The 25489-nt window shown below is 43.4% G+C and overlaps 2 protein-coding genes across 4 annotated transcripts in view; one reads left to right on the forward strand and one right to left on the reverse strand.

Annotated features, from left to right (window-relative positions):
• The window catches only part of RSPH14 (radial spoke head 14 homolog), a 195845-nt gene that overhangs the window by 52711 nt on the left and 117645 nt on the right, over positions 1-25489 (reverse strand). The window lies entirely within an intron of this gene.
• GNAZ (G protein subunit alpha z) overlaps positions 1-25489 on the forward strand; it is a 133266-nt gene that overhangs the window by 12731 nt on the left and 95046 nt on the right. Inside the window, exon 1 of one of the 3 annotated variants that reach the window (XM_043498157.1) lies at positions 10567-10712. The exons of the other annotated variants lie outside the window; for them this stretch is intronic. The gene's annotated coding sequence lies outside the window, so the exon portion shown is untranslated. Of the gene's footprint in view, positions 1-10566; positions 10713-25489 lie in introns of those variants that run through there. 3 annotated transcript variants of the gene reach the window in all.

Consider the following 25489-nt stretch of genomic DNA (forward strand, 5'->3'; position numbering starts at 1 on the left):
GTAAAAGCACCAGCTAATATGGGAACCTATGGTTTACTGTTAAAGGTGACATTTTCAGCTGTGTGTCATTTTAATAGTGCATTTAAAATGGCTCCAAAAAGAACCTTACCTGTCTGTAGTGTCATAAACTAACACTGTACTTTTCAAACACAGATGGAGATGTACACTGGTCCCAAAAGCCTACTATCTAAATAAAGAGACAAGGGTGGGTGAAGTAATATCTTTTATTGGACCAACTTCTGTTGGTGAGAGAAACCCCACACTGAAGAAGAACTCTGTTTAGCTCAAAACTTCTCTCTCACCAACAGAAGTTGGTCTAATAAAAGATACTACCTTGCCCACCTTGTGTCTCTATAATCCTGGGACCATTCCAACAAGAATAGAATAACACTGCATACTAGCTAAATAAGATAAGTGAATGAGTAGACACAAAATGGTGAGAACAGATTAGATAAATCCGAGAAGAGATTACACTAGTTGAGATGCGAGATGAAAGGGCCCGGGCAGATTTTGTCAATATTAACTCTGGAAAGATGCAGAGAGATCTTGCACAGAGAGAGGGGCAGGAAGGGTTTAAGAACTGAGTTGTGGAGGTGACAAAAAGGGAACTGGGGTGCAGGTGATGGATTCAGTGAGGGTGCTGCTTGGCCAGGGACATGGCAGAACTGAAGGAGGAAAGTAGGAAATTGTAGTGGAGAAAAATCAGCATTATGATGGGATTTCACAGCTATGTGCTGTAGAAATGGATGTTGGGGGTGAGCCAGAGCTGGGGCTGGCTGACAGGCTCTAAGTGATGGGAGAAAGGGGTAAAAAGGAATCAAGAATGGTGGAGACTGGGGTGGACGAAGATTAGATTGAACTGGTGTAAAATTGAGAAGTAATGACAGAGGGATGGGGCTGAGCATTAGAATAGTCATGGTTGTTAATAAGCTGAAAGTCCTGGAAGGACTGTGCACTAGAGTGAGGTGGAAGTGTGCTGTGAAATAGTCTTCTTCTCCCAGTAGGATGGCCTTTCCTACACAGATGGCTGAAAGGTTGTCTGGTGTAACTCTGGAACAATTCTCATCTTGTATCCCACTGAAAACCCTTGTCACAACAGTTACTGACATACTGCCATACTGAATTAATCCAAGGAAAGTCCTGCTAGCAGTTTGTGTGATTTTTCTGCCATTCTGAGGGCCATAATCTTCAGTCTGTTACATAAGTTTTAAGACCCAGTATCTCTATTTATTTCAGTGCATGACACCAGCACTGTAATAGGGAACAGGCTCTAACCCAAAGCATTTAATGGACAAAGCTGAAAGGCAGGTCATTAATCATCAAAAAAATGTCAAAAACGTTAGTTCTGGAAATCTGATAGGACATTGCATTCAAATGATTTTCCTTACAACTTAAATAAATAATTATAAAGTACTAATTACTGCAAATGCAGATTCAGTATTTAATATACTGATTGAAGCCAAATAAAATCACCAGTGTGATACAAATGTGACAAAACCAGGAAAGTTACAACCACATAGCTATACAGTTACCACTACATACAACTCAAAAATAACTGGAGATGTGATCAAGTACAAAAATTCATATCTGGATTTTCAGCACCTCCAGTTTGAGTATTTTCCAGATCTATGGATTTTGATTCTGGCCCATCTCTACTAGTAACAGAACTAGTATACTGCATACATGACTGAATACTGAAACAACCTGTATTGTAAATATTATACAGAGTAGGCCACTGCTCATGCTTGTAAGGTAACATGTCCACGCAGCCTGTTATTAACACAACTCTCAGTGCTCATACATGATATAAATACTTAGATGAAGATATGGACAGATAGGACTTCACATACATCGAGATTGATAACAGACCTGACCCAACCAACAGAGCCAAATCTTCACGCAGCTTAATATTAACAAATCTGTACAGATATATTCTACCTAGGATACGTATGTTTTAACAGTGACAAAACCCCTACAGTAAAATCTACAGAGAGCATGAACCTGAAGTAATCCATTTAGTAACTTCCATGAACCACACTGAAATAATCTGTACTGTTATATGAACACACAAAGCCATACTAACCAATTTCCTGTATTGCCACAATACAATAAAAACAGAACCTGCATAGTAAAATTTGTGTTCTATACATGCAATACTGTGTAAGCCTATGAAGAGACATCTATACATAATGCAACACCAACAACATCCATGCAGTAGCATTTAGCTGTAGCTGGAAACTAATAATCTATAAAATAACATCAACAGTGATGATCTGACAATGCTGTAACACAGGGAAGGGCAAACTTTTTGGCCTGAGGGCCGCATCAGGTTTCCAAAATTGTATGGAGGGCTGGTTAGGGGAGGCTGTGCCTCCCCAAACAGCCAGGCATGGTCCGGCCCCTGCTCCCTATCTGAACCCCCCGGCTTCTTGCCCCCTGATGGCCCCCCGGGACCTCACCCCATCCATGCCCCCTGTTCCCTGACTGCCTCTGGACCCCTCGCCTCTGACTGCCACATCCAACCCCTCCTCTCCTTCCTGACTTTACCCCCAGGACCCCTGCCCAATCCACCACCCTTTCTCCCCTGACTGCCACCTGCTGCCCCATCCAATGCCCCTTCCTTCCGGACTGCTCCCATTCAACCCCCCTGTTCCCTGCCCTCTGACCACCCCAACCCCTATCCACACACTTGCCCCCGAACTCCCCTGCCCTCTATCCAACTCCCTCACTCCCTGCCCCCTTACCGCGCTGCCTGGAATACCGATGGCTGGTGGCGCTACAGCCGTGCCACTCAGCTGGAGCCAACCATGCACAGCGCAGCTCAGAGCACCGGGTCAGGCCAGGCTCTGCAGCTGCACTGCCCCAGGAGCTCACCGCCCAGAGCATTGCACCGGCGGCACAGCGATGTGAGGCTGCAGGGGAGGGGGGACAACAGGAGAGGGGCTGGGGGCTAGCCTCCTGGGCCAGGAGCTCAGGGGCCAGGCAGGAGGGTCCCGCGGGCCGGATGTGGCCCTCAGGCCATAGTTTGCCCACCTCTGCTGTAACATGTACAAATAATATAATAAGATGACAACTATACAGTAATGTGGAACTAATAAAGTAGATGTGAAACTGAATAATCACAGAGATCACCAGGTACAAGTGCTGTTTTGCTGTGAATCACTTACTAAATGCTTTGGTTATTGAACCCTCTCTCATTGCAGTGCAAATCTGGCTGGAAGAAAGAGATCCATACTTTCCCTTCACATGATCAGATCTCCACCAACAGAAAGGAATTATCTGCTGGTTTTAATAAATATTCCACATGCAGTATTGTGGGTGCAAAACATCCAATTTATCTTTATCTCATTCAAAACAAAACATAGGGGTCATTCCAACTCACATTAAAGTAAATGGAAAAATTCCCACTGACTTCCACTAATGGCAGATGGATCTGGCCCAGAACATCTCTGACGATGCCAGTGTTTGCATTTGTTCTTGGGAAACTATGAATGCTGTGGCCCCAGAATACTATTACATTATACGTATCGTAGGCTTCCACTTCTGCAATCCCCCCTCCCCCTTCACTCATGCTTGGTTCAGAATAAGTTCTCAAAATGCAGATGCTTATCTGAAATATGAAATTATCTGAATATTTTAAGTATGCAAAGTTTGGCTGGGAATCACATAAAGGTTACCTGTAAGATTTTCAGTACTTTATTTCCATTTAACCATTTCCCCACTCCCGAAAGTTGTTATCCTCTGTAGATTGTTTGACCTTATATAAAATAAGTTTAGTGGTCTCATTTTGTCCCCAGTGTCCATGTAAAAGGAAAAAAGGACCATCACAGTTAGTACCAACTGGAACCTTTGTTTTTTGATGTCCCTGTAGAGACCAAGACTGAATGAGAATAAATACTAACCTTGTGTGTAGACATGGTTCTCTTTATGACTGGTGTTGAATATGCACTGGTGGTAGTATCAGGAAAGCTTGTACTGTGCTTGTTCTGTGGATAAATTAGGCCTTTGGTCCTTAGGACTATCAAGCCAGCACTTTCCAGCCATAGTTAATTTGCTTAAAACAGAAACTTAGTTGGCTGTAAGAGACATAAATTGCTTCAGTGTTCCCTAATACATGCCGTATGTGTAATACAACAGGATAACAGAACTCCCCTGTAGGCTCACCTAGTTAGCAATTGTTGGAAGCCTATATAAAGCCTCTGAAATTCTTCTGATTCACTGTGGCAGGTGTGGCTAATTAATTCCAACAGAGGTATAAGGAAGTTGGGCCCCTCCCTCTCTGGAGGGAAGGAACTAGATCCACAAAGGGACTTCAGCATAGCAACGATGAGCATTGCAATACCTTTTAGGTGCCCTGCTGCCCAGTAAAATCTGCAGCCTTGACCTTAGGTATCCAGGCTCCCCATATAATAACTGGGGAGAGTCAGGTGCCCAAGAAAGGGATTAACAGAAGCCAGCAAGCTGATTGGGTAGCTCCCTAAAGTTGCTAGAAGAAATGCTAAGAAGAGGACTCTGGCCTAAGCCTTGCCTCTCAAAGGTAGCTAGGTGCCTTAACTCCATTTGAGATTCTCAAAGCGTGAACATTCCCTTGGAGTTAGATACCTAACAGGTCAACCCCTTCTCAAAGAAAGATATAGACCCTCTTCCAATGCCAGAATACTAATAGCAGTGTAGTTGGGATGTTTGATGATCTCTGTGGCACCTAAATGTTGGACTTAGGTGCTTAAAGTGGCAGTTAAGCACCAAAATCCTTTTGTGGAACTAGCCCTAGAAGTGTGGGCTAGAGGAGGGCCTGATGGGAAATCCTAGTGGCAGCCAAGCTGAGGGAGGAAAATTAAACTGTATGGTGGTGTTTTTGAGTTACCATTATTGCCAAAATCCTGGAAATGAATGAGTCTGAATGCTAATTCAGGGTCTGTGTGCTATGTTGTGGATGGGGTAGGGACTCAGCATGCTTACGTGGGTTCTGTCAGGGTTCCTTCCCCACTCTGAACTCTAGGGTACAGATGTGGGGACCTGCATGAAAGACCCCCTAAGTTTATTCTTACCAGTTTAGGTTAAAAACTTCCCCAAGGTACAAACTTTGCCTTGTCCTTGAACAGTATGCTGCCACCACCAAGCGTTTTAAACAAAGAACAGGAAAAGAGACCACTTGGAGACGTCTTCCCCCAAAATTTCCCCCAAGCCCTACACACACCCTTTCCTGGGGAGGCTTGAGAATAATATCCTAACCAATTTGTTACAAAATCATCAGAGACCCAAATCCCTGGATCTTGGAACAATGGAAAAATCAGTCAGGTTCTTAAAAGAAGGATTTTATTTAAAAAAAAAAAGGTAAAAATCATCTCTGTAAAATCAGGATGGAAAATACTTTACAGGGTATTCAGATTCAAAACCCCCTTTGGGCGAAACGTTAAAGTTACAGAAAACAGGAATAAACCTTCCTCTTAACACATGGAAAATTCACATAAAACAAAAGATAAATTAATCCGCCTTGCCTGACTTACCTATACTGGTTGCAATATTGAAGACTTGGATTAGGATGGGCTGGAGAAGATGGTTTTCTGTCTGGCCTCTCTGAGTCCCAAGAGAGAACAACCACGTAAACAAAGAGCACAAACAAAAACCTTCCCCCCTCAAGATTTGAAAGTATCTTGTCCCCTTATTGGTCCTTTGGGTCAGGTGCCAGCCAGGTTAGCTGAGCTTCTTAACCCTTTACAGGTACCAGGATGTTGCTTCTGGCCAGGAGGGATTTTATAGCACTGTATACAGAAAGGTGGTTACCCTTCCCTTTATATTTATGACAGGTTCACAGTGCAGCAAGATTTCTTTAAGCCCAGATATGGAACTGCAAAGGGTAGAGGGATATCTTTAAAGGTGGAGATTCATAGCAACAGCATTTCAGCTCCCATGTATGTTTATACAAAAGGAGAAGTACTGGAACCCACGTTTGAAGAAATCTGACCACAATCAAGGAACAATTAAAAGTTGCTCATATTTTATTTCTAAGGAAGCATAGTGCAGGGTGAATGATGTAGAGAGGACATAGCAAAGGATTACAAATCTGGCAACAGTAAGTACAAACACATATTTTGCTTCATCTAGTCTATTGAAAGATAATAAAGCTTTGTAGTACAAGGCTGGAATATTAAAAACAATGCATAGTATATAATATTAGACCTTTGAGGGTTGCCACAGAAAAAGGGGATCTTATATTAGTTTCTTAATTATCATTAGCTGGTAAAGGTTTCACTTCTTGAGAAGGATAATGGCCAATTGAGCCTTTAAGGTCCTTTAAAAATCAATAAAAGTAATGGTGTTAAAGCTCTTCAAAGTATCTGATCTTAAGGAGAAAGAGAAAATCTCGTAAACTGCAAAACAAAGAGAGGAGATTATTTCTAAAGCCCCAAAAAGTCTCTTGTTCTTGAGTTGAGCCATATCTTCCAAGTGAAGCACCCAGCTCTATTTCCAGTTAATATTCTTTCTTAAAATGAAATGGAGACAGTGATTGTTTTTCCAGTGAAACAGAAGCACTGGAACAATCGTTAGACAGGATCAAGAAAGAAGAAAGGTAACCATCTAGGACTGAAATGTATACCTGCTGATGCTACAGCATGCTGTAAGGTTTTAAGGTTGTCAATATTTCAGGATCCCAGTAGAGAAGCAGAAAATTAGACAAGGCATAGGCTGCCGCTGTAAGCTGCTGCGCTTCATACCATGGATGGCCTCTCCCTTGAGTCACCTTTTAGAGTATACTCCAAATTCTGGTTAGCCCCTTACGTTTTAGCTCTGGGCTGCAGCCTACTGCTTCTTCCACTTTCTCCATTTCCCCCAGTGAGTATGAAATCATTGTCTAATTTGAATCGTTAAGGCTGAACTTAAGTGATTCACAACTCCTTTCTAAGACAGCATTCAGATGATTGTTTCTATATGCAGACTAGGGGCCAAATTTAGCCCTTGTTAAATAGCAACTTCAGTTTGGTCCATAGTAATCTTGTCCAGCTGCCACTTGCTCATGGCTCTTACCACACCCCTCTTCTGCATCATACCAGCCATCCTCCTCCTCCTTGCTCCTCCCTTCCTCCATCTCCCCTTCCTGGTTACTTACCCTCTGTAGTTCCCACCAGCTTTATCTGCTCTCCACCCCAATTGCCTCCTCTTCTGCCAGTGGAAATCTAGGTTTCCACTTCCACATCCTCCTCCTCACCTCTGGTGATATTTATCCCAACCTTGTCCTTCCCTCCAGCCCCACCACCACTTCCACCCTTCTTGTGCCACTGTTCCTAACCTCATCTCCATTCCTCCCCCCTTTTCTTGGTGTCTCTGGAATGCCTGCTCCATTTGTAAAAAGATCACAACCATCCACGGCCTCTCCATATCTTTTCTTTCCAGTTCCTGACTCTAACAGAGACCTGAGTCCTTTCATCTGACACTGCCTCTGCAGTTGCCCTCTCTTATGGAGGCCTCTCCTTCTCTCACACATTTTGCCCTGGATCAAACCATGGTGGGAATGTTGGGCTTCTCCTCTTCCATTCTTGCAGCTTCCAATGCCTGTCTCTTCCCACTTCTTTTCTTCTTTCGAACAGCACTGCATCTAACTCTTCTCTCCTCTCCCTCTCAATGTTGCTTTCATGAGCCTTTCTTTCTCATTTTGGATCTCTTCCTCATTGCACAGTCTCTTACATCTTCCTTGGTGACTTCAACTTCTGCAATGAAGACCCATTCAACCCCTTTGTTGCACATTTCCTTGCTATCACCTGTTAATTTGACTTGCAGGCCTGGTTCAACTCTCCGACTCATCAAAAGGCCATTCATTTAAGTTGGTCTTCACCAGGCACTGCCCTCTCGCTGACCCCTCTCTCGGAGCACCATCTAGTCTCTTTCTGAAAAATCTCTCAATATATATACCAATGCCATGTCACTTGGCCTTTCTGTGACTTCCACTCCATCAGCACTGGTGACTTGTTGTCTGCTCTCAGCTCTCTCTTCCACTGATTGGTTGGTTGATTCTCTCCATGCTTCACTCTCGTCCACGCTTAACTCTTTTGTTCCCCTCTCCCACTGCAAGGTTGACCCTGCCAACTCCTAGCCCTGGCTCATCCCCAACATCCACTTCCTCCACTCCTGCTTTCACGCTGTGGAGCATCTCTAGCAGACCCATGACCAGGCTGGTTCCTCCACTACAAATTTGTTCTCTCTTCCTTTAGTTCTGCCATCTTCCTAGCTAAATAACTATACTTCTTCAACTCAACTAAATCCTGTGCCTGCAATCCTGGTTGCCTCTTCATCACCTTTGACTCGTTCCACAAACTCTCCCCATTCCTGCTTCCATTGTTTTCTCTGCACAGGATCTTACAGATTTCATCCAAGAGAAAACTGACAAAATATGATGTGACCTTTGCCCATCCCTTGGCTTGCCTTCCCTTCACCTCCTACAATTCTCTACTTCATTATCACAGATGGAGAAGTTTCTCAATTGCTATCCTCGTCTAACTCCCCCACTTTCTCCAGAGACCCCAGCCCATTCCCTGATATCCCTCATGTCCACTCTCATCCCCTCCCTTGCTGTTCTTCATCTCTTTCTCCTCACAATCCTTAGTCTCTCTTATCTTAAAAAAATCCATTCTTGACCCCACTTGTATCTCAAACTACAGCTTCATCAACCCTACATCTCTAAGCTTATTGAACAGGCTGTCTACAATCATTGTCTGGAGTTTCCCCCTCCAATTCCAGGCTAGATGTTTTCCAGTCAGGCTTTCTTCAACCCCTTGAATTCCACTGAAACCATTCTCAAAGTCTCTTATGACCTCTTCCTAACTAGAGCTCAGAACAAGTACTCCACCCTCATTCTCCTTGACCACTCAGCCACCTTTGACACAGCTGATCTTGCTCTTCTTCTTGAAATCTTGTCCTCTTTTGGTTTCTGTGACTCTCCTCTCCTGGTTCTCCTCTTCCTTCTCTAATTGCTCCTTCAGCATTTCTCTCAGAGGTTCTCCTCATCCCCCCTGTAACTTTCTGTGGGGGTTCAGAAGGGCTCTATCCTTAGTTCCCTTCTCTTCTCCCTTTTATACCTTATTTCTGGGAAATCTCATTCTCCAACATAAATTCAACAACCATCTCTATGCTGATGAATCAGATCTATTGTACTCCGGTCAGTCACCCTCTGTCTAAACTAAAATTTCTGCCCATCTCTGATATCATCTCATGGATGTCTAGCTGTCAGATCAAGCTCATAATTAGGGAGCTCTTAATCTTTCCTCCCAAATCCCCCCATCCCCTTTCTCAGTCACTGAGGTACAACACCAACAATCCTGCCTGTCACTCAGGCCAATAACCTGGATGTCATCTTAAACTCAGCTCTCTCTAGATCCTCACATCCAGGCTATGACTAAATCTTACAGATTCTGTTTGAATAACACCTCTAAGATATGGCCTTTCCTATCCATCCATACAATGAAAATGCTTATCCAGGCTCTCATCATTTCACATCTTGGTTTCTCTGGCCTTGACAAATGCAATCTTGCCTCAGTCATATCCATCCAGAATGCTTCTGCAGAGATCATTCTCCCACCCAGTCACTTTGACCATATCATCCCTCTTTGCATCCTTCCATTAGCTCCTCCTTCTGTATTGCATCAAACACAAGCTGCTTGTCTTTCCTTTCAAGTCTCTTCACAGCCTATCCTAACCTACCTATAATCTCTCAGTCAGTATCAAAATCACTTCTTTCTCTGTTTGGCCAGTGATACCAGCCTCCATCTCTCACTTGTTACATTTCCAAACAAGCACTTTTGTGCTTTCTCCCATGCTGCCCCTCATGCTCCCAATAAACATCCACTAAGCTACTTCATTATCCTCTAAGTCCCTCCTCAAAATTCTCATTTGCTGTGATGTCTACCAAAAACTTGACAATGTTAGACTGTTGATCTGCTGATACTGCCTAACATACTGACCAATACTGACAGGTTTCAGAGTAGCAGCCGTGTTAGTCTGTATTCGCAAAAAGAAAAGGAGGACTTGTGGCACATTAGAGACCAACAAATTTATTTGAGCATAAGCTTTCGTGAACTACAGCTCACTTCATCGGATGCATTCAGTGGAAAATACAGTGAGGAGATTTATATACATAGAGAACATGAAGCAATGGGTGTTACCATACACACTGTAACGCGAGTGATCGCTTAAGGTGAGATATTACCAGCAGGAGAGCAGGGGGTGGGGGGGACCTTTTGTAGTGATAATCAAGGTGGGCCATTTCCAGCAGTTGACAAGAACATCTGAGGAACAGTGGGGGATGGAATAAACATGGGGAAATAGTTTTACTTTGTGTAATGACCCATCCCCGCCCAGGCTCTAGTCAAGCCTAAATTAATTGTATCCAGTTTGCAAATTAATTCCAATTCAGCAGTCTCTCGCTGGAGTCTGTTTTTGAAGTTTTTTTTGTTGAAGAATTGCCTTTTTTAGGTCTGTAATCGAGTGACCAGAGAGACTGAAGTGTTCTCCGACTGGTTTTTGAATGTTATAATTCTTGACGTCTGATTTGTGTCCATTTATTCTTTTACTTAGAGACTGTCCAGTTTGGCCAAGGTACATGGCAGAGGGCATTGCTGGCACATGATGGCATATATCACATTGGTAGATGCGCAGGTGAACAAGCCTCTGATAGTGTGGCTGATGTGATTAACTAAAGATTGTAATCTGGTCTCGTGAAGGTAGGCCTGGAATTAATATGGAATGCTTCCTGTGCATGTTCATAGAATTGAATGAAAAATTATTGAAACCTGGTCTGCTGTGGTGCACATCTTAGCCTGTGGACACCACTGACAACTATTATTTATATTTTGATAGTGCCTAAACTATGTTGGGTGTTTCCCAAACACAGACACTATGAATATGAAACAGATTAGTAAAATCTCACTTCAGGAAACCTCTCAGTCATGTCTAGATCATATCATGACCTAAATAAACATGCGACAGCAATTCACTGAACCATTCCACCATTAAGATTCCTATAGTTTTTAAATTACTGATCAAAAGTTTTTAAAAGGGGAGGTAGAGTTCTGAGTGCCCACATGTCCGTTTCTCTTTTCATGCACTATTACTACTGATGTGTGCACAAACATGTCTAAATACCCAATTTGCAGAAGCATTTATTGATGTGTTGAAACAGTTACAGTAAATGTAAGAACCAATGTCTGTGCATGTGCACACACTGTACACGTGGGCCTGTGCCTTCTAAAACTTTGTTCAACATACTCCTCAGACTCCCTCCCTCCTATATTGCCCTTCCAGTCTCTCTCCTTTCTCCTGCCTGCATGTGCCCATCCGGCAACTTTATTGACTGAGCCCAGGTTTTAGGCCACAGGTTTATGAAGTCCTGTAATAATAATCACAATTAGAAAAAAGGAAATTAATGGGCCTCCTCCTAGCCATTTCTATAAAAATAAAAGTAAAAAGCAGCTGCTAGTGGGCTGGCCAAGCAGTCGAGTCACCACCATTGGTAACAAGGAGTTCACCTTACTGGTTTGATGATCACTAATGTAACTGGGCCCCCAAAATACCTCATATTTATATTTTAATTGAATAATATCTTGTCCTACTGTCTGTCTTGGGAACAATTTGATTTCCAAGTGGAAAAACTACAAGAGTAAAGGGCAAGTAGTTTATCACATTGAGAGTGTCGGTTGTCAATGGTATAATATTTGTATTATAATTACACACAAACTAGGGTAAAAGAACATTAACATTGCAAAGTCATACACTCAAAAGCTAGGAAATTACAGAATTAAGGTTGCCTGTGCAACCTTAATTTGACCCCTTTGTATGTATTGTGAGAGTCTTTAATTACATGATCATACTAATTTTCTACAGAATTCCTGCCTCGTTCAGTGCACAGGATAGACTGCACTCAATTGATAAACAGCTATTTAATATTTTATTTTATCCTCCTTGTTCAGTGTGTGGTCCTTGGCCTTACCTACTGCACATTATTAAACCCTACTAATTACTAATTTCTTCACGGGCTTTCCTATGGCTTTCATCGCTATAGTATCAGAGTGCTACCCAACTGTTAATTTATCTTGAAAATCCTGTGATGTGGAGGGTGGATATTATTCCAATTTTACCAATATCTAGTTCAGTCACACAGAGATTAAGATCTAAGTATCCACTAATTTTGAGTGCCCAATTTGAGATGCCTGGGACTTGATTTTTCAGCATTCTTAGTGTTATATAGCACTCTATATATTCATGAACAGCTCCCATTAACTTCAGTTGCAGTGGTGAGTTCTCAACACTTCTTCACATCAGGCTCCTAGGTCGCAAATAGGGCACCCAGAAAACAAGGAACACATAATTAGTGACCACCTATGAAAAGTTTTGTTTAAGCAAGTTGCTTAGCATCACAAAAGATCTCTGTGGCAGAGGAAGGGCTATAATCCAGTTCTCCAAGGCAGCATTCAATTGTCTTTTAAATATGGGACCACCACCCTTTCTCTTCCAGCAGTCTCCTGCCTCATTCACTATACACTTTCCAACTTCTGCAGTAAAGGAGGTAGGAATTGCATAGACAACAGCCTCTCTTACTAATTCATCCCCACAGCAGCTCCATGATGTGCACTGAATGAGGCAAAGATCCTATGGAAAAAGTAGTCTGTGATCATATAATTAAAGATTGTATCATAATGCCTATGCACAACTTTTGAGTGCTTGACTTTCCAGCAGTAATAATGTTCTTTTAATTTAAATGTATGTGTAGTTTGCTAGCTTTTTAAAAAAACAAACTGAAAAAACAAATTCCATCATGTGTCTTCACAGTAACACCCACATAGTTAACCAGCAGAGTTGGAACCACACAGACCTGTCACTTGAGCTAAATGAGTAAGTGATAGCAGGTTGCCATCTTTCATGTAGACCAGCACCAGTGGGAGATGAGACGCATAGTCACTGGGTTTCACAGACATTTGCTGACAGCAGAGGAATAGTGACATTCAGGAATCATGGGTTCCATTCTAGGTTCTGGAGGGGGAGTGGGGTCTAGTGGGCACACTCTTCTGCCTCTTCCTCCTAGCTTTGACCACTTCTACCCTGTCCCTTCCAACCAGTCTCTATTCCAGTCCTGTCTTTTTTGCTACCCCATCCTCATTGCCCCAGTCCCAGTCTTCACGCCTCAGGATTCTCATCCCAGTCTCATTCATCCAGTGCTAGTCTCTCCCTCTGGGCCCACCACCAGTCTCCTTGCCTCAGCAGTCCCTGTGCCCCCCTCCTTGCTTCTCATCTCTCTACCCTCCACTTCATCGGCTTCCAGTTCCAGTCTCCCTCCCTGGGCTTCTCATCCAATCTTACTCAGTCCCCCAAACCCCTCCTTTACTCCATATTTCAGTCTCTTTGCCCAGCCAGTCCCAGTCTCCCCATTGCTTCAGCTCCTCAATTGATCTCAGAATATTCACCACTCCCCTGCCCACTGGTTCCCTGTCATCCTGTCTCTCACACCAGCTATCCCAGTTCCAGTCTTCCCAGCCTCCTTACCCAACCAGTCCAAGTTTCTCTTCTCCCCTGCAACTCCGTCTCACTGATCTCCTTGTTCCAATCTACCCTTTCCCACCTCCCTGTATAGCTTTTGTATCTTCTGCATTTAAATCAGATGTCTTCCTCCTCCATGCTGCCCAGGTGCCAGCAAGTGTGTTAGTGAGAACACAGGAGAGAATGGGTCCTTGCTCTCACTTTTAGTGCCTGGCTCCTCCTCAATCCAGAGTAACAATTACTGGGAAGGTTTTTCTGAGCCCTTGCAGCCTTGGGTTAGGGGCATGTTCAGTGGCTTTGTGGGAATGGCACATGAGCAGGTGAGTCACACACAGGTTCTGTGATACTCAGTTGCTCTTTTGAGTTGGCACATATGCAGTCTGGTCAGCACTAGGCACTGAGAGAAGCTTGAGCATGCTCAAAGAAGACAGAATCTTTGGAGATTTTAGCAGCTAAAAGAAGTAGTCTCTAGTGAGCATGTACAAACTATAATTTTTAAAGGCTTATATCTTAAACTTTCATATTTCACGGGAATGGCAAAAGGCACACCCCTAGCACAAAGGTCACTATCTGCCAAATGTCAAGTCCCTGCTTCAGAATACGTAGGTGCTAGAGGATTTCAAAGAAAAACTCCCAAGAATTTTTTTAACATGGGCAAAACAAGTACTTTTCTCTAGCCTCATTCTCAGAAGCAGCTCAACTGTTTTGACTGAAATTTTCCAAAAAATTCAGCCTGAGGCAGACGTCTGTCATGGAAAATTTCAGTCCAAATGGTTGAAGATTCAAATGGTTATAACTAACTGAAGAAAGATCTTATAATCCTAGCTGTTGGGCAACCTTAATAAGCCAGGTTATCAGCCCTGCCTCCCAGTCTCTCCCCCTTCCCACCCTTAGCCCCAGTCTCCTCCTTGTCCCCCCCCTCCTTGTTCCTCATCTGATCTCTCTATACCCCACCTCACCCCCCACTGGCTCCCAGTTCCAGTCTCCCTCTCTTGGCTTCTCATCCAATCTCAGAATGTACAGAATGGAATCTAGGAATCTCAGTCAATCCCCAAGCCTGTTCCTAACTCCATGTTCCAGTCTCCAATTAATTTTCATTAACTGAACAATAAACACCCTTGTTTGGTATTTTTTCCCTCTAGTTTTTCTTCAGCTTTTTTTTTCATTTTCTGTTAGAATTTGAGAAGTTAAAAGAATGTTGGCAGAAGGAGTTGAGGACTTTCTAAAACAATGTTGCACAAATTATTTTATTATTGTGATTGGAATCTTTTTAGCTCAGAATAAATGAAATACTGTGCAGAATCTAGACTGGATGTGTGGCTATTCACTTTCTCTCACTAGCCACCTCATCCAATCCACAATTCTGGATTTATTTCATTCACCATCAGGGTAATTTCCTCAACATGGTGTTTATTCCAAGCTATACTCTCACTCTCTGAAGTCTTATCTCTGACATTGCCTAATCTCCTTCAATAGAATTCACTCCTCCACATCCTTCATGCTCATCCCCCACTTGTGCTCCTTCTCTTTCCTCCTAGATGGTGCTTCCTGCTCCCTGACAGCTGGCTGAGGTTCAGGCTATAGACAACAAGGGCTTGTCATAGAACCGTAGGACTGGAAGGGAACTTGAGAGGTCATCTAGTTCAGTCCCCTGCACTCATGGCAGGACTAAGTATTATCTAGACCATCCCTGACAGGTGTTTGTCTAACCATGTGAAAACAAACAGTGTGAAAGGAGAAGCAGGCAAGGAATCAGGGCCTGTGATCTGTTACTAGGAGAAGAGCAGCTCAGAGGAGGTTTCTTCTGCTGGCACACAGTCCCAGAACATTGGCCAAGATAGCAGTTTCCAGGGATGGGTTTTGAAAACTTGGGACTATTCTAGACAGATCAGGGCTGTTGGCCACTATGGCTAATATTGCTGTACAAACATTGGTCCTTACACTAGCTTTTATGCTGGTGTAACTCGATTGACTTTTATGGTCCTACAAAAATTCAATGCATTGACTATGGCATACTTAATTCCTGGTCCTGTGGAGTACTGAACACCCTCAACTCTCACTGAAGTCAATGAAGTAACTTTGATTGTACCCTCCATTTGTTTAAGTTTAATGCAACATTAATGTTAGTATCTTTTATACGTTTGAAGTCTATAACCCAGCGTACTGTGCTGGCTACACTGCCTGCTACTAGCACCTCACTGCATGTTCTCTAACTTGACTGTGAGAGCAGCTATCACTGGTATTATTGCTCCTGCTTCCTACATCCTTCACTTGCTGCTTGTCCAGGTAAGGTCTTTTGGACAGGTACTATTCTCAACTAGGGCATTAACACGGCAAAGTGATGGTACTACAACAAGAGATACTACTTGTTTGAGTCCTGTTGAAGAAAAGGATTGTTTTTAAATAGCCAGTTCAGAGGAGGGTGTGTGGAGTAGCCCTCCATCGCTAGGAAGCCTCAGACAAGTCTGGGGATGGAACAGTTTCCTGCTCCCACAGACAAGGGGAGGAGGAAGGCCGTAGCTGCAAAACTTCACAGTAGACAGAGACAGGATGCCAGTGCTAGACATGATAGTAGTAATGACTGCTCTGATAACTGGCTCAAGAAGCATGAATAGAGTACATGCTAGCATTAGATATTTCCACTCTCTTAAACGGGGTTTGGTAGACTATAACATGAAAGTCAATGCAAAATGTGGCCGAACATCTGTATAATAAAATAATAATTTTATTTACATATAATGTGCACTCTCCACCCCAACTAATGAACTTCTATGGTGTTAATTCTATTAAGTGGATCCTTGTCTCAGAACCCAGAGACATGGTAATCTTATTTTGTGGTAAAAGAGCTAGTTCTTTTAATCATGCTAAAATGACTAATGTAACATCAGATTTCTGTACAGTCTGAATAGCCTCAACTGTCAGTGGAAGGCAGAGACATGAGTTTAGACATCAGTTAATGTAATATTCTTTTGGCCAACATATATAAATAATCCTGGCATAGTGTAGGGAGGTGGCAGTCCTTTATATGGGCCCTATCCCACTTCCACGAAAGTAAATGAAAAGACTTCCATTGATGGCATTGGAAGTTGGATCAGGCCCTTAATGAGTATTAAAAAAACCCACCCAAATCTGATTTAAAAACCCACGGTTTATTAATTTTGCATTAAAGGCCAGATTGTTTATTCCAAGAGAAAAGTAAAACTGGTGAAAGAGGGTTCACCTCTGCCCCGGCAGGATGGTAGAGTGAGCTTGGTCAACAGATGCACTTCTCAGCCCAGCTAGTTCAGTGCCATTGAACTTAAATGCATGAGGGCAACAGCTGTTGGATTCTTAATAAAATGAGAATGCAGAACAGACAAAGGAAGGATCAGATCCAGAACTTGCAAGGCTCCCAAGTTAATCCTCACATATATACAAATATCACAAGAAATGCAGGCAACAGCATTATTCATGTAAACAACCACTATGGAGAGATTGAGCCTATGTGCAGGTTTATTTAGCAGTCAAGTTATTCTCACTACAGTGACCGGATATGCACACTATTGTTAAGGTTATAGTATGTTTGATATGCTACTGGGTAAGGGTGGTATATATTAGTGTATTTATTTGGCCAGACATCCATTTTTCCCTAAACAAGTTTGACTTTGTGCTTGCATCTATAACTCTACAGGGGAGGCATCTTTTACAATATGGAAAATTTTCAGTTATCAATTGTTTATTACTGGAGAAATGTAAATGTACATATGTAAATTTGGTTCACTTTAGTTGATTTACAGGTTGCGCATCTGAGGGTGCTGAACTAGTACTATTTACAACATAAATAGTATTGTTGTCTTTGTTTTCTTTGGCCATGATTGGATTTCCTTACTGTAATAAACTATCTGCTCAGCATTTATATTAGTGCCTTGTAAAACAGGAAAGCAGTGATATCACTTCATTTTGTTTCTGTTATTTAATACACAGGAGGTTAGCCACTATGGTAATGGCCTAATTAAAAATTAATTAGATACAAATAAAATTTAAAAATTAACAATTTATATAAAAATCCATCACTGTCAAATTTGTTTTCATAAACACAAGGTGTTGTACGTATTGAAGATCTTTCCTACAATTATGAGGAAGCACCTCCTCTTCTGTGCTAAACATCCTGATAGATGAGCATGCACTGCATTTGCTCGCATATGCAAGCCCATGGTATGAATGAATAATTGATGGTCATATGGTGAGAGTGCAAGTAGAAATGCTCTACAGAATCTGTAAACTGTTGTAAAACAATTATTTTCCTGAAAGTGACTCTTTTATGCCTCTGTTCAGCAAGCAGAGAGTTGCTGAAAAAGTTCCAGATGTTGTCATCTGCCTAGTGCCAGCAGCGCTGTCACTTGTGTGCATTGATTGACTGAGGACTACTAGTGGCATAGTGTGACTGAACAAGTTGCTGCAGTAGTCTGATCTCAAGAATGTTCTTTCTTGTTTAGGTTTCTATTACCATACATTCACTATTCCTGGGCTAATTTGAAAGGAAACTACTATTTCAAAATAAAGACTAGATTTACCCCAACCATGCAACTTTATATATCATTTGGTATTTTATAGAACCATCCTTCTTGCATTTAAATTTATTATTTATTATTAAAGTTACATATTTACACATTTTTACAATATTTTTAACAAACTTGAAATACATTTTTGCCATAAAATGTACATACTTGTATTTAAAATGGGAGACCTACTTCGTTGCAAAGGCATGGCTGGTAATGTTTGAAATACTTTCACAAGATGAGTGTTAACCTGTTTCAAAGAAATGAGCTAGAGTACAGAAGCCTCCTATAGAAAGTGCTCTTTGTCCTCTGACCAGGACCAGCTCTACGCACCAGCAAAGCAAGCATGTGCTTGTGGGAAGGCAGAATTCCAGGGGTGGCATTCCAGCCACCTTTTTTTTTTTTTTTTTTGCTTGGGTGGTTGTGCTCTTGGAGCTTGGGGCAGCAAATTTTTTGCTTGGGGTGGCAAAAAACCTAGAGCCGGCCCTGCCTCTGACTCAGGTGATCTGCCACACCTAGAGCAGTAAATTGTTATTGATGTTACTTGTGCAAGCAGTGACACAAGTGCACTATCCAGGGAGTTCCTCTAAACCAGGAGAATTCTCTGCTGGTGATTTACATGCAAATTAGAGCTTCTTTACATTACCTGAATGTTGCAAAGGGGCCATACATGTCAGAGAATCTGGTTCTGCCAGCATTTGTGGAGTAGAATGGGATGGCACATGCCTTTTAGTATATACCTAGAATATTTCCCAGACAGGTTTACAATACACATTTCCACTTAAATGAATATTTGAGTTCCAAACTAAAATTCCAAATGCTATCTCATTTTTAATTTAGCCTGAACATACCTATCACAATTGCTGTATCATGCAGTCTAATGAAAAAAGCTATTAGTGGGATGATGTAAAACTCACAAGTTGTATAGTTCCCATTTTTAGGAACATAAATTGGTAGATTCAGTCCATGGGGATTGACAGCCCTTTTAGTTTCACTTGGAGTTTCAGATTTGTATGTGAACTTCAGAGACCCTGGCTTAGAATCATAGACTTTAAGGTCAGAATGGACCATTATAATCGTCTGGTCTGACGACCTGCTTTTGTAACAACAGTTTAACATAGCTTTAGTTACCATGCTAGATGACAACAATCTGAATTAGAAGTAGAACTTGAATGAATAATTCACAATAATTTTTTCCAATGGCTTTACCTTCTTCTGTTCTGCTTAATCATCAATGGTCAGAAAATTCACATGATTCTGTTCCCTGGTTGGATGGGTACAAAAGTACTTCTGGTACAAACACTAGCTTGTAGGAAGTTGATTCATTTCTGCAACAATCAGGCCAGGCACATGACTTTGAAATTTAATGTCCCTGAACATTCATGCCAGCAAAACTTGACCTCTCAAATGCTGACAGAAAGCAAACAGAGGACGTGAACAGGGTTAAAGGAAATTCATAGTAAACATTCACAGAAAAGTATTTGTACAGCCTGAATTACTAGGTTAGTTGTGAATGTTCTAGATATGTCAGACCCCCTCTAAATCTTGTAGAACATAAAAAATTACTCAAATAAGAGCGTTACGGCAGAGAAGGAGGACTTTAACTGTGGTTTGCTATAAGGAGGAAAATAAATATAAATGAAGCAGCTCCTAATATACTGCTCATGTTGGCTGCACAGAGAAATAGATGCGAGTATCTAAGGGTACGTCTACACTACGAAATTAGGTCGAATTTATAGAAGTCGTTTTTTTAGAAATCGCTTTTATATAGTCGATTGTGTGTGTCCCCACACAAAATGTGCTAAGTGCATTAACTCGGCGGAGTGCTTCCACAGTACTGAGGCTAGCATCAACTTCTGGAGCGTTGCACTGTGGGTAGCTATCCCACAGTTCCCACAGTCTCTGCTGCCCATTGGAATTCTGGGTTGAGATCCCAATGCCTAATGGGGCAAAAACATTGTTGCGGGTGGTTCTGGGTACATGTCGTCAGGCCCTCCCTCCATGAAAGCAACAGCAGACAATCGTTTTGTGCCTTTTTTCCTGGATTACCTGTGCAGATGCCATACCACAGCAAGCATGGAGCCCGCTCAGCTCACTGTCACTGTACGTCTCCAGGGTGCTGGCAGATGTGGTACTGCATTGCTACACAGCAGCAGCTCATTGCCTTGTGGCAGCAGACGGTGCAACAGGCCTGATAACCATCGTTGTCATGTCCTAGGTGCTCTTGGCCACCTTGGTAAGGTTGGTCAGGAGCGCCTGGGCAGACGTGGGCACAGGGACTGAAATAGGAGTGACTCGACCAGGTCATTCTCTTTAGTCCTGCTGGCAGTCCTATTGCACCGTCTTCTGCTGAGCAGCCAGGAGATGAGGATGGCTAGCAGTCCTACTGCACCGTCTGCTGTCAGCCAAAGATGTAAAAGATGGATGGAGTGGATCAAAACAAGAAATAGACCAGATTTGTTTTGTATTCATTTGCTCCCCCCTCCCTCCCTCTGTGAAATCAATGGCCGACAGTTGTTTCAGTGAGGTCTGTCGGGCACCTTTGAAAAGTTTAATGGAGATTCAGTCCTGCCTGGAATACCGGGAGAGGGATAGCTCAGTGAGTTGAGTATTGGCCTGCTAAACCCCGGGTTTTGAGTTCAATCCTTGAAGGGCCATTCTGTGTAACAGTTGTTTTTGTTTCTCCTTGATGTAAAGCCACCCCCTTTATTGATTTTAATTCCCTGTAAGCCAACCCTATAAGCCATGTCATCAATTGCCCCTCCCTTCGTCAGAGCAATGGCAGACAATCGTTCCGCACCTTTTTTCATGCAGACGCCATACCACGGCACACATGGAGCCCCGCTCAGATCACTTTGGCAATTAGAAGCACATTAAACACCACATGCATTATCCAGCAGTATATGCAGCACCAGAACCTGCCAAAGCGAAACCGGGCGAGTAGGTGACGTCAGCACGGTTACGAGAGTGATGAGGACATGGACACAGACTTCTCTCAAACCATGGGCCCTGGCAATGTGGGCATCATGGTGCTAATGGGGCAGGTTCATGCCGTGGAACGCCGATTCTGGGTGCGGGAAACAACCACAGACTGGTGGGACCGCATAGTGTTGCGGGTCTGGGACGATTCCCAGTGGCTGCGAAACTTTCGCATGCGTAAGGGCAATTTCATGGAACTTTGTGACTTGCTTTCCCTGAAGCGCCGAATACCAAGATGAGAGCAGCCCTCACAGTTGAGAAGCAAGTGGCAATAGTTCTGTGGAAGCTTGCAACGCCATACAGCTACCGGTCAGTTGGGAATCAGTTTGGAGTGGGCAAATCTACTGTGGGGGCTGCTGTGATGCAAGTAGCCAACGCAATCAAAGATCTGTTGATATCAAGGGCAGTGACCCTGGGAAATGTGCAGGTCATAGTGAATGGCTTTGCTGCAATGGGATTCCCTAACTGTGGTGGGGCCATAGACGGAACCCATATCCCTATCTTGGCACCGGAGCACCAAGCTGGTGAGTACATAAACTGCAAGGGGTACTTTTCAATAGTGCTGCAAGCACTGGTGGATCACAAGGGATGTTTCACCAACATCAACGTGGGATGGCCGGGAAAGGTACATGACGCTCGCATCTTCAGGAACTCTGGTCTGTTTCAAAAGCTGCAGGAAGGGACTTTCTTCCCAGATCAGAAAATAACCGTTGGGGATGTTGAAATGCCTATAGTTATCCTTGGAGACCCAGCCTACCCCTTAATGCCATGACCCATGAAGCTATACACAGGCAGCCTGGACAGTAGTCAGAGCTCTTCAACTACAGGCTGAGCAAGTGCAGAATGGCGGTAGAATGTGCATTTGGACGTTTAAAAGCACGCTGGTGCAGTTTACTGACTCGGTTAGACCTCAGCGAAACAAATATTCCCACTGTTATTACTGCTTGGTGTGCGCTCCACAGGGAGAGTAAGGGGGAGACATTTATGGCGGGGTGGGAGGTTGAAGCAAATTGCCTGGCCACTGGTTATGCGCAGCCAGACACCAGCGTGGTTAGAAGAGCACAGGAGGGCGCGGTGCGCATCAGAGAAGCTTTGAAAACCAGTTTCATGACTGGCCAGGCTACGGTGTGAAAATTCTGTTGGTTTCTCCTTGATGAAACCCCCCCCACCCTTGGTTCACTCTACTTCCCTGTAAGCTAACCATCCTCCCCTCCCCTCCCCTCCCCCTTTGATCACTGCTTGCAGAGGCAATAAAGTCATTGGTGCTTCACATCCGTGCATTCTTTATTAATTCATCAAATAGGGGGATAACTGCAAAGGTAGCCCAGGAGAGGTGGTGGAGGAGGGAAGGACAAGGCCACACAGCACTTTAAAACTTATTGAATGCCAGCCTTCTGTTGCTTGGGCAATCCTCTGGGGTGGGGTGGCTGGAGGCCCCTCCACCATGTTCTTGGGTGTCTGGGTGAGGAGGCTATGGAACTTGGGGAGGAGGGCGGTTGGTTACACAGGGGCTGTAGCGGCAGTCTGTGCTCCAGCTGCCTTTCCTGCAGCTCAACCATATACTGGAGCATATTAGTTTGATCCTCCAGCAGCCTCAGCATTGAATCCTGCCTTCTCTCATCACACTGCCGCCACCTATCAGCTTCAACCTGCCACTTACTCATGTTCATTTTGTGCTTTCCTGCACTCTGACACTGTCTGCCTCCATGCATTCATCTATGCTCCGTCAGTGTGGGAGGACAGCATGAGGTCAGAGAACATTTCATCGCAAGTGCGTTTTTTTTTCGCCTTCTAATCTTCACTAGCCTCTGGGAAGGAGAAGATCCTGTGATCCTTGAAACACATGCAGCTGGTGGAGGAAAAAGAAAAAAAAAAGGGACAGTGGTATTTAAAAAAAGACACATTTTATAGAACAATGGGTACGCTCTTTCACGGTAAACCCTGCTGTTAACATTACATACATAGCACATGTGCTTTCGTTACAAGGTCGCATTTTGCCTCCTGCCACCGCGTGGCTAACCCCTCCCCCACCACATGGCTAACAGTGGGGAACATTTCTGTTCAGCCACAGGCAAACAGCCCAGCAGGAACGGGCACCTCTGAATGTCCCCTTAAGAAAAGCACCCTATTTCAACCAGGTGACCATGAATAATATCACTCTTCTGAGGATAACACAGAGAGATAAAGAATGGATGTTGTTTGAACGCCAGCAAGCATACACTGCAATGCTTTGTTCTGCAATGATTCCTGACTACATGTTATTGGCCTGGCATGGTAAAGTGTCCTACCATGGTGGACGGAATAAGGCTGCCCTCCCCAAAAACCTTTTGCAAAGGCTTTGGGAGTACCTCCAGGAGAGCTTTATGGAGATGTCTGGGGATGGAGCAGAAATCCTCCAGGGACATGTTAAGACTTTTCCAGTAGCTGTACTGGCCACGAATGCCAGGGCAAATCAATCATTAAACACGCTTGCTTTTAAACCATGTATACTATTTTAAAAAGGTACACTCACCAGAGGTCCCTTCTCTGCCTGGCGGATCCGGGAGGCAACCTTGGGTGGGTTTGGGGGTACCGGCTCCAGGTCTAGGGTGAGAAACAGTTCCTGGCTGTCAGGAAAACCGGTTTCTTCGCTTGTTTACTGTGAACTATCTACAACCTCTTCCTCATCTTCCTTGTTCTCAAAACCTGCTTCCATGTTGCCTCCCTCTCCATTGACGGAGTCAAAGCATACGGTTGGGGTAGTGATGGCTGAATCCCCTAAAATGGCATGAAGCTCATCATAGAAGCGGCATGTTTGAGGCTCTGACCCAGAGCGGCTGTTCGCCTCTCTGGTTTTCTGGTAGGCTTGCCTCAGCTCCTTAAGTTTCATGCTGCACTGCTTCGGGTCCCTGTTATGGCCTCTGTCCTTCATGCCCTGGGAGATTGACAAATGTTTTGGCATTTCGAAAACTGGAACGGAGTTCTGATAGCACGGATTCCTCTCTCCATACAACGATCAGATCCCGTACCTCCCGTTTGGTCCATGCTGGAGCTCTTTTGTGATTCTTGGACTCCATCATGGTCACCTCTGCTGATGAGCTCTGCACTCACCTGCAGCTTGCCACGCTAGCCAAACAGGAAATGAGATTCAAAAGTTCGCAGGCCTTTTCCTATCTACCTGGCCAGTGCATCTGAGTTGAGAGTGCTATCCAGAGCAGTCACAATGAAACGCTCTGGGATAGCTCCTGGAGGCCAATACCATCTAATTGCATCCACACTACACCAGATTCGACCTGGCAAGGCCAATTTCAGCGCTAATCCCCTTGTCGGAGGTGGAGTAAAGAAATTGATTTTAAGAGCCCTTTAAATTGAAAAAAAGGGCTTTGTCGTGTGGATGGGTGCAGGGTTAAATCAATTTAATGCTGCTAAATTCGACCTCAACTCCTAGTGTAGACCAGGGCTAAGACAGAACAAGGAAACAGTCAATTAAGTTAAAAGGTAGAAAATTCAAAACTGATAAAAAGTAGTGTTTTTTACACAGCATATAAACAAACTGTGGAACTCTCTGCCACAGGAAGTTGACTCCAATAACTTAAGGTTCCAAAGGGATTGTATATTTATATAGATATCTATTATATCCAGATTTCATAACTACTGGTAACAAATTTTGGAAAGGATATTAAGCCTTCTGGGTTTAAGCCAGTCTGTAAGTATTAGAGATCAGAATAAGAGACCTAATGTGTGCAACAGATTATCTTACATCTGTCTACTGCAGGATTGTTCACCTTCCTCTGAAAACATCTGGTACTGGCCACTGCCAGAGACATGATGCCGGATGACAGCAACCCACTGGTCTGATCCAGTATGGCAATTTATATGTTGCTACAACAGGCATAGATTGAGGGGGGGGAAAGTATGTGCAAATAGCATCTGAAACGGCATCACCATTAGCAGGGAGCATAGAAAGAAAAAACCCTTTAAGTTAAGGCAATATGGTTAATAAATAATGGAATCCTCCATTAAAGGGACTCTACAGAAAAAGTGGAACAAATCCTGCCTCCAGGTATGCCAGAGTATTTACGCTCAGAGTCAGGTTATTGGAGCTAACTCCAGATTTAAACCAATATAACAGAGCAGAATTTGGCCATGTTTTTAATGCTGTCACGTCACTCTTCCATTCTGGCCAGAAAGTCACTGATTCACATGGCCAAATAGAAATCTAGATTTCATACCTCAATTTTGTCTCAAATGCAGCACTAGGACAAAGCTATTTCTGTGAAGAAAGTACAGCTCCACATTTTAGTGGAGGGTTTTCTTAAAGTATTGTGTTTGGCTATGCCAAAGTGAGCAAGGTTTTGGTAATTACCACTCTGTCATATACTGTGTCATGTTTTCATTTTATGCTGATACATTACTTGTACTTCATGACTTCAGTACATGCCAACTGAACACCCAAGAGACAAGGGAAGTAG

This window comes from Dermochelys coriacea, chromosome 15 (assembly GCF_009764565.3).
Source record: "Dermochelys coriacea isolate rDerCor1 chromosome 15, rDerCor1.pri.v4, whole genome shotgun sequence".
Lineage (NCBI taxonomy): Eukaryota > Metazoa > Chordata > Testudines > Dermochelyidae > Dermochelys > Dermochelys coriacea.